Genomic DNA, 11,519 nt, shown 5'->3' with positions numbered 1-11,519 from the left:
CTTCTGCATCTCTGGGTCACTTTGATTCTCTCCATTGCTCTGGATCCGGAGTCTCCTGCGGGCTCGACTGGCTGCTACAATGTGTCTGATGGTCAGAGCATTGAGCAGTAAAATAAGGAAGAAGGAGAGGCAAAGGGTTAAAACGGCGATTATGATTTCATAAGCGACCCATTCAGGTGCCGTATAAAATATTGATTTTGAATTGCATTGCCAGGGTATATTGTCAATGATAAAGGCAGGCTCACACATAAAATACAAGGGGATGCTTTTAACACAGTTCAGTACACAGACAGTTACTATCACCGCAGCCGCCATTTTCTCAGTGCAATATTTAATTTTCAGCTTCTGGCAGCAAATGGCTACAAATCGGTCAAAGGTGAAAGCCACTGTTACCCAGACAGAAGAATCGATGACTCCATAATTTAGCACAAGTCTGAGGCTGAAGACCGGAGTGATGGCCAGAAGACTGAATGGGAAATAAATACCTATAATCCGGTTTAATATCACAACTGTGATCCCGACAAGAAGATCCGTCACGGCCATGGACATCAGGTAGTAAGTGATACATTTCGAGAGACCACATCTTCCTCGAGTCAGTATCACAATCATGGCCAGATTAGCTGTGACAGCGAAACGCAGCCAGCGAATATCCAATTTTGAGAAAGAAATTTAGAACATAAAATGTTGTAAATTCTCAGTCAGGCAGCAGTTGAAAAGAGAAGAACAAGTTAGCATGTCAAAAAGATGATCTGGAGGAAAATATCCTAAAACACAGCAATCTGTTCTGTACTGTCAGCAACACTAAGGGCTAACTCAAGGTGAACATTGAACGTCCTGCATTGTGACCCTGAAATACAATCAATGTTGTTCTCATTCAACGTTTAGAGACGGGAAAATATAGGAATACTCTGAAACATTGGAAAATCGAAGGTTAATAAATACATTATAGAGCTTGAAAAAAGTTCAGCAAAAAGAAAAAGCTACTACTTAACTGAAAAGAAGATGAAGGAGAACTGATGCATCTGAGCTGTAACAATTCGAAGTTAAAGGAACAAGGCTTCACAGCCACGAGTAAAGCTGATCATGCTTACTATGGTTCAGGTGTGGCTCAGTTTACAGCAATCTCACTTTTGAGTCAAAAGGTTTAGCGTTCAAGCCCAACTGTTGGACTTCAGCAATGTTGCACTGCCCGATATGCTATATTTCAGCTAAAACAAAAGACTGAGGACCGGTCGTGAATACAAAATCTTACTTAAGAAATAGCTGTTATTCACATTCCAAAGCAAGGAGCAATATATGCACATGGCAAAGTGAGGTAATTCAACAGCTGTGTCAATAACACCATAGAGCTACATTTACATCATCCATGGTGAAAGTGTCAATAATACAATTGATTTACATTGCACTGTGATATTAGTGTGCTAAATATTTCGCCCACATTAATAATGACAATAACAACATCCAATTACCTTTAGACTGAGAGGCGGTACTGCTAAGTTGGGAGAAAAGTTTTAGTTAAAGAGATGAAACGGCATTGGTGAAGCAAACATAGTAATCCCTGAAATGGAAGTAAGTATAGTGGCAATGGGCAGAAACTGTTCTCGTGAAGGGGAGAAATTACACCCTTAAAGTGGAGTAAAGAGACCAGTAATGACTAGTAATATTGCATGGAAAGGGAAGGTTTAATCTCATTTAAAAGAAGAATGCACTAAACGTGGAGATAAGGATACTGCAAAAATGGGAAAACATTATAAAAAAACAAATTATCCTGTTAATGGGGTGAACCATAGAGAAGCAGTACATCTAAATTAAAGAAGTGATAGAGTGAAAAATGATTCTCGTAACTGGTAATTAACCCTAATACTTTACCTGGAATACCGATAGCTGCAAGAACGGGATAGTAAATGGCGAACACCAGACCTTTTGGTATCCCATGCATTTCTCTCATAAGCTCCAAGTGCGCTCTGTGCTACACCGAAAGACTGTTACATTTATACATGATGTCGGCCTCTAGGGAGACAATGAGAAGGTTTGGCTTTTTACATTAATTACACTAACTGAAAAAAACATTTTAGTGCAGCTGCTGCCACACTCGCGTTTATATTTTTGATGGAATGGAATCTGTTTTCAAGGACACTGGCGCGGCTCCAAATTGAAATAATCAGACTGGAGAGTACGGTCCAAGTTGCATTTTTTCCTACAATTTAAATAACAAGCCAAATAAGCCATTGTAATTGTGAAAGTGAGCACTGTGCACGAGCATCCATGGCTTTAAACTCCGCAGGAAAACATTACAAAGTTCTCACTCTTGATCATTTTTCAGGCCGTGTGAACACGGATCATGTGTAACGTGGCTCCCTTTCCTTCTGGAATGAGGAACCAATCAGTATCCATCCATCATCAGCCTCTCTGCCTGCTTGGACGTCAACCCACGACGAAAAGTGTCTCAACTAACTCTGTAAATGAAACACCAATGCTATGGTATTGGCTTGTGTCCTATTTCTGTTTGGCTTTTAGATGGATTTGTAGCAGAATTATTGATCCAGTCCCACTCAGGCACCTCCATCACACTTTTGCCTGGTATATTCATGACCAGATCAGTGTTGATCTCGTTGAACCCCTGAACTGGAAAATGAGGTTCCGTTTGCTTTGGAATGTAACCCCTCCCCATGCCCTTACTTGCCCCGTGTTTGAAATTTATATTTCCTTCTGCCACTTTGATATGGACACATCGGGGAATTGGCTATGGCCCAATATTCAACAGAAGCTCACCAACAACCAGCTATCTTGAATACACATTCATGCACATCGCTTACTGGAAAGGAACTTTTCCGTTTTCTCAGAATCTCAGTTTCTGCTGAATATGTTCGATTATCCCTTCTAGCTTTCTCCAATAGAGCTTCCAATTACTTCAGCCGAGTATTTCCAGCGCACCTTGGTTGACAGAACACAGTGCCATGCATGTAACATGTCTCACACTTCTGCTTTCACACCTTCTCCACCTCCAGGATCCACAATGCCTATCATTCCACACATCTCATGTACCATTTGGTCCACCTCTGCATTTTCAAACTCATCCGGCATGTTGTCACTTCCCAATATGCCCAACTCACTTCTACTCTTTAACATTGAGAATGGGTCTTTGCTCCACTCCGCACTTGTCTCCTCCAAAATCAATCCAACCCTTCCTTTTCCGAAGAACCTTCCCATGCACGCAATGAACATGCAACGCCAGCACCTGACTCCCTGCCCTTCTCTCTGTCTTATTTCCCAAACAATGCTTCTAAATGGAAAATCGATTTGTTTGAACTTCTGTCCATTGAGTATACCCTGTTCACTGCTCAATGTGCCGTCTGCTCTACATTCTAGAGGTTAAATGTAGATTGGTGATAATTTCTCAGGTACATCCATTCGGTCCACAAGTGTGATCTTCTGGTCACTTGTCACCCTAATTATCTGTTCCGCTCTCACTTTGACATGACTGTGATTGAACCCTGCTACTGCTCCAAGGAAATGGAACCTGTGCTCCAGGAGTAAAATCTCATATTTCCTTAAGGCACTTTCTAGGCTTTTGGATTTTCCATAAATTTCAACAATCGTGATCACACCCACTGCATTTTTCTTCCTTCTTTGCTCTTTGTTATTGCGTTGGGAAAACATTTCTTGATTTTGATTCTGTTATATACAGTTTCCCATCTTTTAGACATTCCTCTTTTGCTTTTCCTTGTTCCACTTTGACTTCCACCAATACTGCTTTTGTCATTTGATTTCTCCTGTTTTCCCATTTACCAGCAGCATCTCCTTTTGAACCTTTTTCCCCCAAATCCGTTTTTTGCCTCTACACTTGCATAAAAACTGTTCCATCTGTAACTTTTGCCTGATCTGATGAAAGGTCACATGCTGCCGGATATCTTGAGTATTTCCATCGTTTCCTGTTTAATTCCATTCAGGTTGTTTACCTTCAGTGTAGAAATGTGCAGCTCAGCATGGTTATATTCACAATGCGCACGCCTGGTTTGGCACGGTTACTTCCATTGTGGACTAGTTCAATTCAGTTAGTGTAGCCATGTCAATCCCAGCAATAACGAAAGTGCACAGGTGTGTGAATTTACATTTTGTGTGGCAAGATCCAGTTTAGGACGTGTGTGCTTGGTGCTTTCAGTCTAAGCTCAGTCCACTCACATTTAGAGAAGACAACCTCCTGTTGAGCATGATTAAATTAATGATGGAGCGCTCCAAATCAACATGGTTATATGCCATGTAGAAAGTCCTGTTCAGCTCGTTAGCAATCACTGTTTAGTGGAAAACCAGTTTAGGGGATTATCACGCTAGTGTGACTGTCCAGTTCAGTAAATTGCATTCACTGCATTCAGGTTAAATTGTGCACAGCTCCACTCAGTACGAACAGGCCAATTTCTATCCTGTAACACTGAATGCTCATAGACGACTTTTTGCCTGATTATTGTCAACTTTGTCCAGTGGAACACAACTACGTACAATGTGCACAGCCCCGGCTGTGAACACTTTCTTTCTTGCAGTGGAAAATTTCACTTCAGCGTGATTACATTCCATATAGAATAATCAATTTCATTACTGCTGTATTCGATGGAGACAGGACTGGCCGAGCATGGTTATGTTTTGTGTAGATTTATGAAAGTCTGCTCGGTGCTAATAAATGTGTACATTAACATTTGCATTCAGACTGGACTGGTTTAGTTCTGCATTCTTACTTTTAATTTGAGCTTCTGTGGTTCACTGTGGTGGACAGTCCCAATTGATCACTGTGAACCTTTTAATTTCCCAGCAGCTATGCTTCGTGTGCAGATGTCTTGATCAGTGAGGTTACATTCAATTTGCGTAATTGCAGTTCTGTAGCATGATTTTCAGTGCAGACTGATCTCGACCGGAGAGATTTTATTCATTGTGATTATCCACGACAAAATCCATGTCAATTGTTAATGATAAAGGAAGGTTCATAGGCAAAGGACCAGGGGATGAGGAGGTTCTGGAGACTTTGGAACTGTCTTCTCCAGAAAACAAGAGACGGCAGGGGCACTAAATATATTCAAGGCATAGTTAGACAAATTATTGATCGACAAGAGATCCAATGGTTACTCAGTCTGGCAGGAAAACGGAGTTAAGGCCAGGATTACATCAGTCATGAACTCCGATGGGTATCACACAGGGTTGACAACAAAATGCATCTTAGGAGAATTGAATGGAGCAGTTAACAGCAGCAACAGAGTTAAAAGTGCTCTTCATAACAGTTAATCGATTGCAACAATTTGATAAATTTACGAATAAACGTGGAGGGTAAACAAAAATATGGAAAAATACATACCACTATCATTTATAGTTTCACGCCAATTAGAATATATGCTGATCTGTAATGGTAAAGCTCAAATCGCCACAAAAAAACACCCTCCCACAAACTATATTCCTTCTCCCACAGTTTGCTCTTTCAGTTATCCAACAACAACCCTTCGCAATGTCCTCTTCTTATCTAAAATATTTACTGTATCACATGGCTTATTTTTGGCAGCACTTTGGATACAAAACTTACTGTTGCTTCATTTTGAACCTTCTAAATGCGGTGAAAAGCTGAGACCCAAATACAAGTCGTGCGAATCAGCTGTCACCCCCTGTCAATTGAACTGTATTCACATTACCGATCAACAAATTAGATGAGCTTTGTACACACCAACGCCATCGCGAGTTAAATTTATGTCGATATCAATTTAAATTAACATCTAGGCATATAAAATAAATGACCTGTTTAACTAAGAAATTCTGGTTTAATGACATTATTGAAGTAACAATTAAACTACATTGTGCGGCATTTGTATCATTACCAAAACGTCCGTCAACACAAGACACAGAAATCGCGGACACACATAAAACAATCTTGAATGTTTTGCTGTTGGAGGACAGCCAAACATCCAGAGAAGCTAGACAGTAAACATCTGACCCTCATGGCTTCACAGTTGAACAAAGATTGAAAAGACTTAATTCCGGAAAAAAGATACGTAGAATTCAGATTCAGAATGTTTCCATTTCGTATTTTGAGTGGCTCAGAAAACTGACTGGAAAATAAACAGCCGTAGACTGGCTTAATACCAGTGTAATGATAATAATATAGAGATCTGTCACCGCAATGGACTCTGCGTATCTGGAAAGACCACATCTTCCTCGGGAACGGATCACGATAGTCAGCAAGTTAGCTGTAAGGGAGAGAGTGAGAGAGAGAGAGAGAGAGGAGAGAGAAGGGAAAAATTAGTGCTGAAACTCCCAGCTACCACATCCGTTTGGCATGTGGACCATCAATACTTCATTCAACGCTGGAACTGATTAATTTGCCAATATATTAATGCTAGTCCATTTTTTTATTTATATTGTCCCAAATAAAGTGGAAGTCGGAATATAAAATGACACAAAACACTTACTTTCCGATTCATGTAAATTTTATGTAATCTAGAAATAGAAGGATTTGATCTTCACTAACGTATTAAATTGACATAGGGACAACCTGAAAATGGCATTAAAATACAGGTCAAATCTCAATACATTTATTCATTTATAAATACAGTAAATAATAACGCTATGAAACGTTAAACCGCTATAATAATGAAACCAATCGAATGACAGGAAATAAGATATGGGTAATAACGGATTCCTAATAAATATCAGAAGGAACCAAGGTACGATGAAAAAGAAAATTTGAGCGAACACCATTGATTCAATTTGGGCTTTGCCTTTGTGGAAACAAGTCAAAGCGCATCAAAGGCTTTTTTGCAGTTCAGTGATTGCTGTAGTGGCAGATTAGGTCTCGCAGCAGTAGTGAGGATTTTCAACTGATAAAACAGAAAGACCTTGGTCTAGAGCCTCGTCAGAAGGAGGACAGAGTAGAATTGCTCAGCAGCATGGAGCTAGGCTACAGACACCAGATCGGAAGTATGGAACAAACCCAGGGCTTTCCGAACGAACACTGAGATTTCAAAATTTAGCTCAGCTAAATAAAGTGGCTACGAGCATAATGAATTCCGGCTCCGAAGGGTATCACACAGGCTGGACAACAAAGTGCACTTCTAAGGAGAATTGAATGCAGCTGTTAACCGCAGCAATGGAGTTAAAAATGGTGGTCATCACAGTTCATCGACTGCAATGATTGATGTTAAAGTTACGCATTGCAAATCGAACACCATTAAACATGTGGCGGGTAAACAAAAACATGGAAAATACTTACCACTATCATTTATAGTTTCACGCTAATTAGAAAATATGGTGACGTGCAATGGTTAAACTTAAAGCGCCAGAGAAAAACACCCTTCCACAAATTGTATTCTTTCTCCCACAGTTTGCTCATTCAGTTATCCAACAACAACCCTTCGCAATGTCCTGTTCTTCTCTAAACTATTTACTGTACCACATGGCTTATTTTCGGCAGCAATTTGGAAACGAAACTTTCTGTTGCTTCATTTTGATCCTTCTAAATGCGGTGAAAAGCTGAGGCCCACATACAAATCCTGCGAATCAGCTGTCACTCCCTGCCAATTCAACTGTATTTGTATGATCCATCAACAAATTAGATGAGCTTTGTACACACCGCAGCCATCGTGTGTTAAATTTACATCGATATCAAAGTAAATTAACAACTAAGCATGTAAAATAAATGACCCATTTAATGAAGAGATTGAGGTGTAAATTACAATTTGAACTAACAATTAAACTATATTATGCAGCATCTGTATCATTGCCAAAAATCCTGTCAACACAAGAAACAGAACGCCTGGGAACTCATAAATCAATCTTGAATGTCTTGCCATTGGAGCGCAGCCAAAAACCCGTAGAAGCTATATAGTAAACATCTGACCCTCAAGGATTCACAGTTTAGCAAATGTTGATAAGAACTAATTCTGGAAAAAAATATAGAATACAACGAACAATGGTAGATAGTACAGTAAGCTACAGAGACAAGACGCATGCCCCTGTAAAAGCCATTACCCAGACACAAAACTACAGAGACATAGCTCAGACATCTTTAGGATAAAAAGGGTTGAGTTATGAGAGAATTCCATTTAAAAGTTAAGACAAATGTACACTCTACAATGAAGAAATCATACTAGATTGTAAGAATAACTTCTTCAAATCATTATTTGTTTGAATATCCAGATTGTTCAATAAAGTGGATTTATAATCTTATGCTTTCTTACATAGGATTGCTAGGTTATATTCGGTGGTATAGTATCGATATACATATGAGTTGTAGCCTCATACTGAATTCCTCACAAACCCACATATAAGTAACGATATCGTAGAAATCTTCAGTTTCCTTTCTAAGTGCGGATATTGGTAAACTTTTAAAGAGTTTTTTCTTTCTGTAATATATCTGCAGTAATGTTCTACCCTGGCATAATTTTGTTGGTTCGACAACTCCGAGGAGATGTCTGAGTTGTTTTGAATTTGTACAGAGCAGTTGTTCGGGGCGGGGAGTGGCGGTGGGGGAGTGAAGTAGTCGGATCAATGTTACATTTCGAAAAGGCCATAGGGAGTAATAATTGATTAGGTTCGATACTTACCTTATAATGAGAGAGCAGGGTCATGGGAATATTTTTGAATGAATACTGTGCTGCAATGCGAATGACGGGCAGTGCCAATTATTTTGGATTGATACTAGCCTATAGTGAGACGAAGGAAAATTGTGAATTATTTTGGATTGGTACAGTCTTATTGTGAGAATAAAAGACCAGGGTGAAATATCTCGGATTGCCAGAGGCTTACACTTAGAAAATAGGGCAGAGTGAATTATTCCAGGTTCGTACCAGGTTGAAGCAAATTGCTAGGCAATGTGAAATGTTTTGAACTGAGACAGGCATGTCTCAGCAGAGCCGAGCAGTATGAATGCCCCTTGGATTGATACAGGACTGGAGTGAAAAGGCAACAATGTGTGAATTTCAAGGATTCTTTTACTGTAGGGACATAGACAAAACAGTGAATGATTTTCGATACATTTAGGCCTGTAGTGAGAGTGCAGGGCCGACAAAATTGTTTCGGGATGATACAGGGCCACGGTGATAGAGTAAGGCACTGTGAACAATTTGGCTTTCTGCATTCATCTGTTCACATTGGGAAATCCTCATATCATAATGTTACCAGGACATTTGGAGACAGAAGGAATTCATTCAGTCCTTCGCAAACATTCAGGATCTCTGAAGCACAGTTCAGTCAGTCTCCTCCTCCCCATTTTATCTCAGTGGCCCTTCACTTTTATTTCCATTAAGTAACTATCACATATCCATTTGAAATCACGAGTCATCTCCGTTTCCACCACAATTGTAGGCAGCACTTTGAGGTCGTAACCACTCGCTACGTAAACACCTTTGTTCATCACGTGCTGCCAGCAGGTTTCACGCGTTCCTTAAAACATTGCACCCAAGCAACTTTACGATCGGTAACTGGGAACATATTTTCTGCTGTCTACCTTACCTCAACCCGTTTAATCTAGGAAGTTTCTACCAAACATCTCATCAATTCCCTTTCCTCCGATGAGAACAACCCAAGCTCCACTCATCGAATATTGCTGCCAAGGCGCTGCATCCCTGTTAACATATTTATGGTCAATTTCTCGATTTATGAACTCGAAAATTCCGCAGCCTGTTGTAACGATACTTTCAACATGTCATGGCACCTTCGAATATCGATTCACACGGTCCCTCAGATCCCTCTGTCCTTGTGCACTGTTTAGAACCTTAACACTGAATGGATATTGTTCCTCACTGGCCATTTTACTAAATCTAGCATTTCCTGGGTTAAGTCCCACATGCCACCTTTATACAGATGCTGTAGACTTTTGAAATCGGAACTCCTCTTCCTAACTCTTTCCAACATTCTGATATGTCAGAGTCCTCGTAGTATTGTCTATGAAACAGATTAAATGTTGCGTTTCTAGTTTGATCTAAAACTAACATTGCCTTCTTCATCTTGTTTCGCGCTTTTATTTCAGTAATTGGGCGAACACAGGCTTAGCCAATTTAGTTTAAATCATTCGCAACTACACTAGCTGTGCAACATTACTGGTCGCAGCTTTGATGTTTTGCACACTGGCCCTAATGAAGAAGTGCCTCCAACTGATTCCCTCCCCACCCCACATGACCACCCACTCCCCTTCCCAAACTTCCCTGATGAATCCGTACTGCTCCATGTTGAGCGCCACTTGCAAGAAAGACTAAGAGGTGCAAGGTCGCAGAATAAACTCAGGGGGCTTCAGTGTCCATCACCAAGCGCGTCTCTGAAGCACCTGTAAAAATTGACCTGGTTGCATGCTCAAGGAAACACTGACCAGACTATGCCTATTGTAGGTGGTGAGGGAGCCAAAAACAGGGAAGAACGCACGTTACTTGATCATACATAAACTACCTGTAGCAGATGCAGATCCACCTATCCACCATAGTATTGGGAGAAGCCTCCAGTACACATTCTGTGTAAACATGAAAACCGTCACACTGTCGTGCTGTGTGGTGCGACCATTGTGCTAAATCAAATCAAGAAAATCAAAGCCGGATTTCCATTAGGCGCAGTGAGCCATCAGCAGCTGTAGCATTGTATCAAATGTTAGTTTGTAAACTCATGGCCCGTTATATCCCTCACTTTGACATTACCAACAGATGAAGGGATCAGTTCTGATAAAGTGAAGGGTGTCGGACAGCATGCCAAGGCCTGCACCCATCGGACCTAAAAAGGAGGTTTCAACCTGGTGAAGTAAAAAAACAGAAATCTGTACAATCCAAGCAGCCTAAAAAGCATGTGTTGACAGCACTAAGATATCCCACAAAGAATTGGTCAAACCAAAGATCTGCAATCCTTCCACATCTAATCATGAACAGCGATGGACAATAGAAGAATAAAGAGAAAGAGGGTATTCCACAAATATCCCTAACCCTAAAGATGGGGGAGTCCAGCATATCGGTGCAAAAAGAGATGGCTGAAGGATTTTAATCCACATTCAGCCAGAACTCCCGAGTGGAAGATCCATCTCAGACTCCTTCTGAGGTCTCTATCGTCCCAGGGTTCTGTCCTCACCCTATTCGACTGATTCCATTTAATATTAAAGACGATTGAGTACAAAGGATGCGAGAAAGGCAACGGGCCCGAAAAAAGAGTCAGCTGTAGAATTGAAGATTAGTGCTTCAGAACGAGCCGACTCTATTTCCGACTTCTGCACATCTTATAAAGCTGGCAATGACTCAAACAATTGGAAGCTGCCCAAATATGGCCTGTCCAGAAAAGGAAGGAAAAATCCAATCGGGTCAAATATCGCCACATTAGTCTACATTGCATTACAAGCAAAGTGATGGAAAGTCTCGCCATTTTTGTTAATGGTTGGTCGAAAGTCATTCATGTGAATGGCGCTGTGCTTCAAGAAGAGCTTCGTGATATCTTTGTAATGTTTCCCTGTCCTTCCCTGGAACGTTGGCCACTTAAGTGATGGAAAATTTAGAGCATGTGGCGTGGGGTCGATTTCC

Source organism: Carcharodon carcharias, chromosome 21, assembly GCF_017639515.1.
Source record: "Carcharodon carcharias isolate sCarCar2 chromosome 21, sCarCar2.pri, whole genome shotgun sequence".
Lineage (NCBI taxonomy): Eukaryota > Metazoa > Chordata > Chondrichthyes > Lamniformes > Lamnidae > Carcharodon > Carcharodon carcharias.
This window is presented reverse-complemented; position numbering follows the sequence as displayed.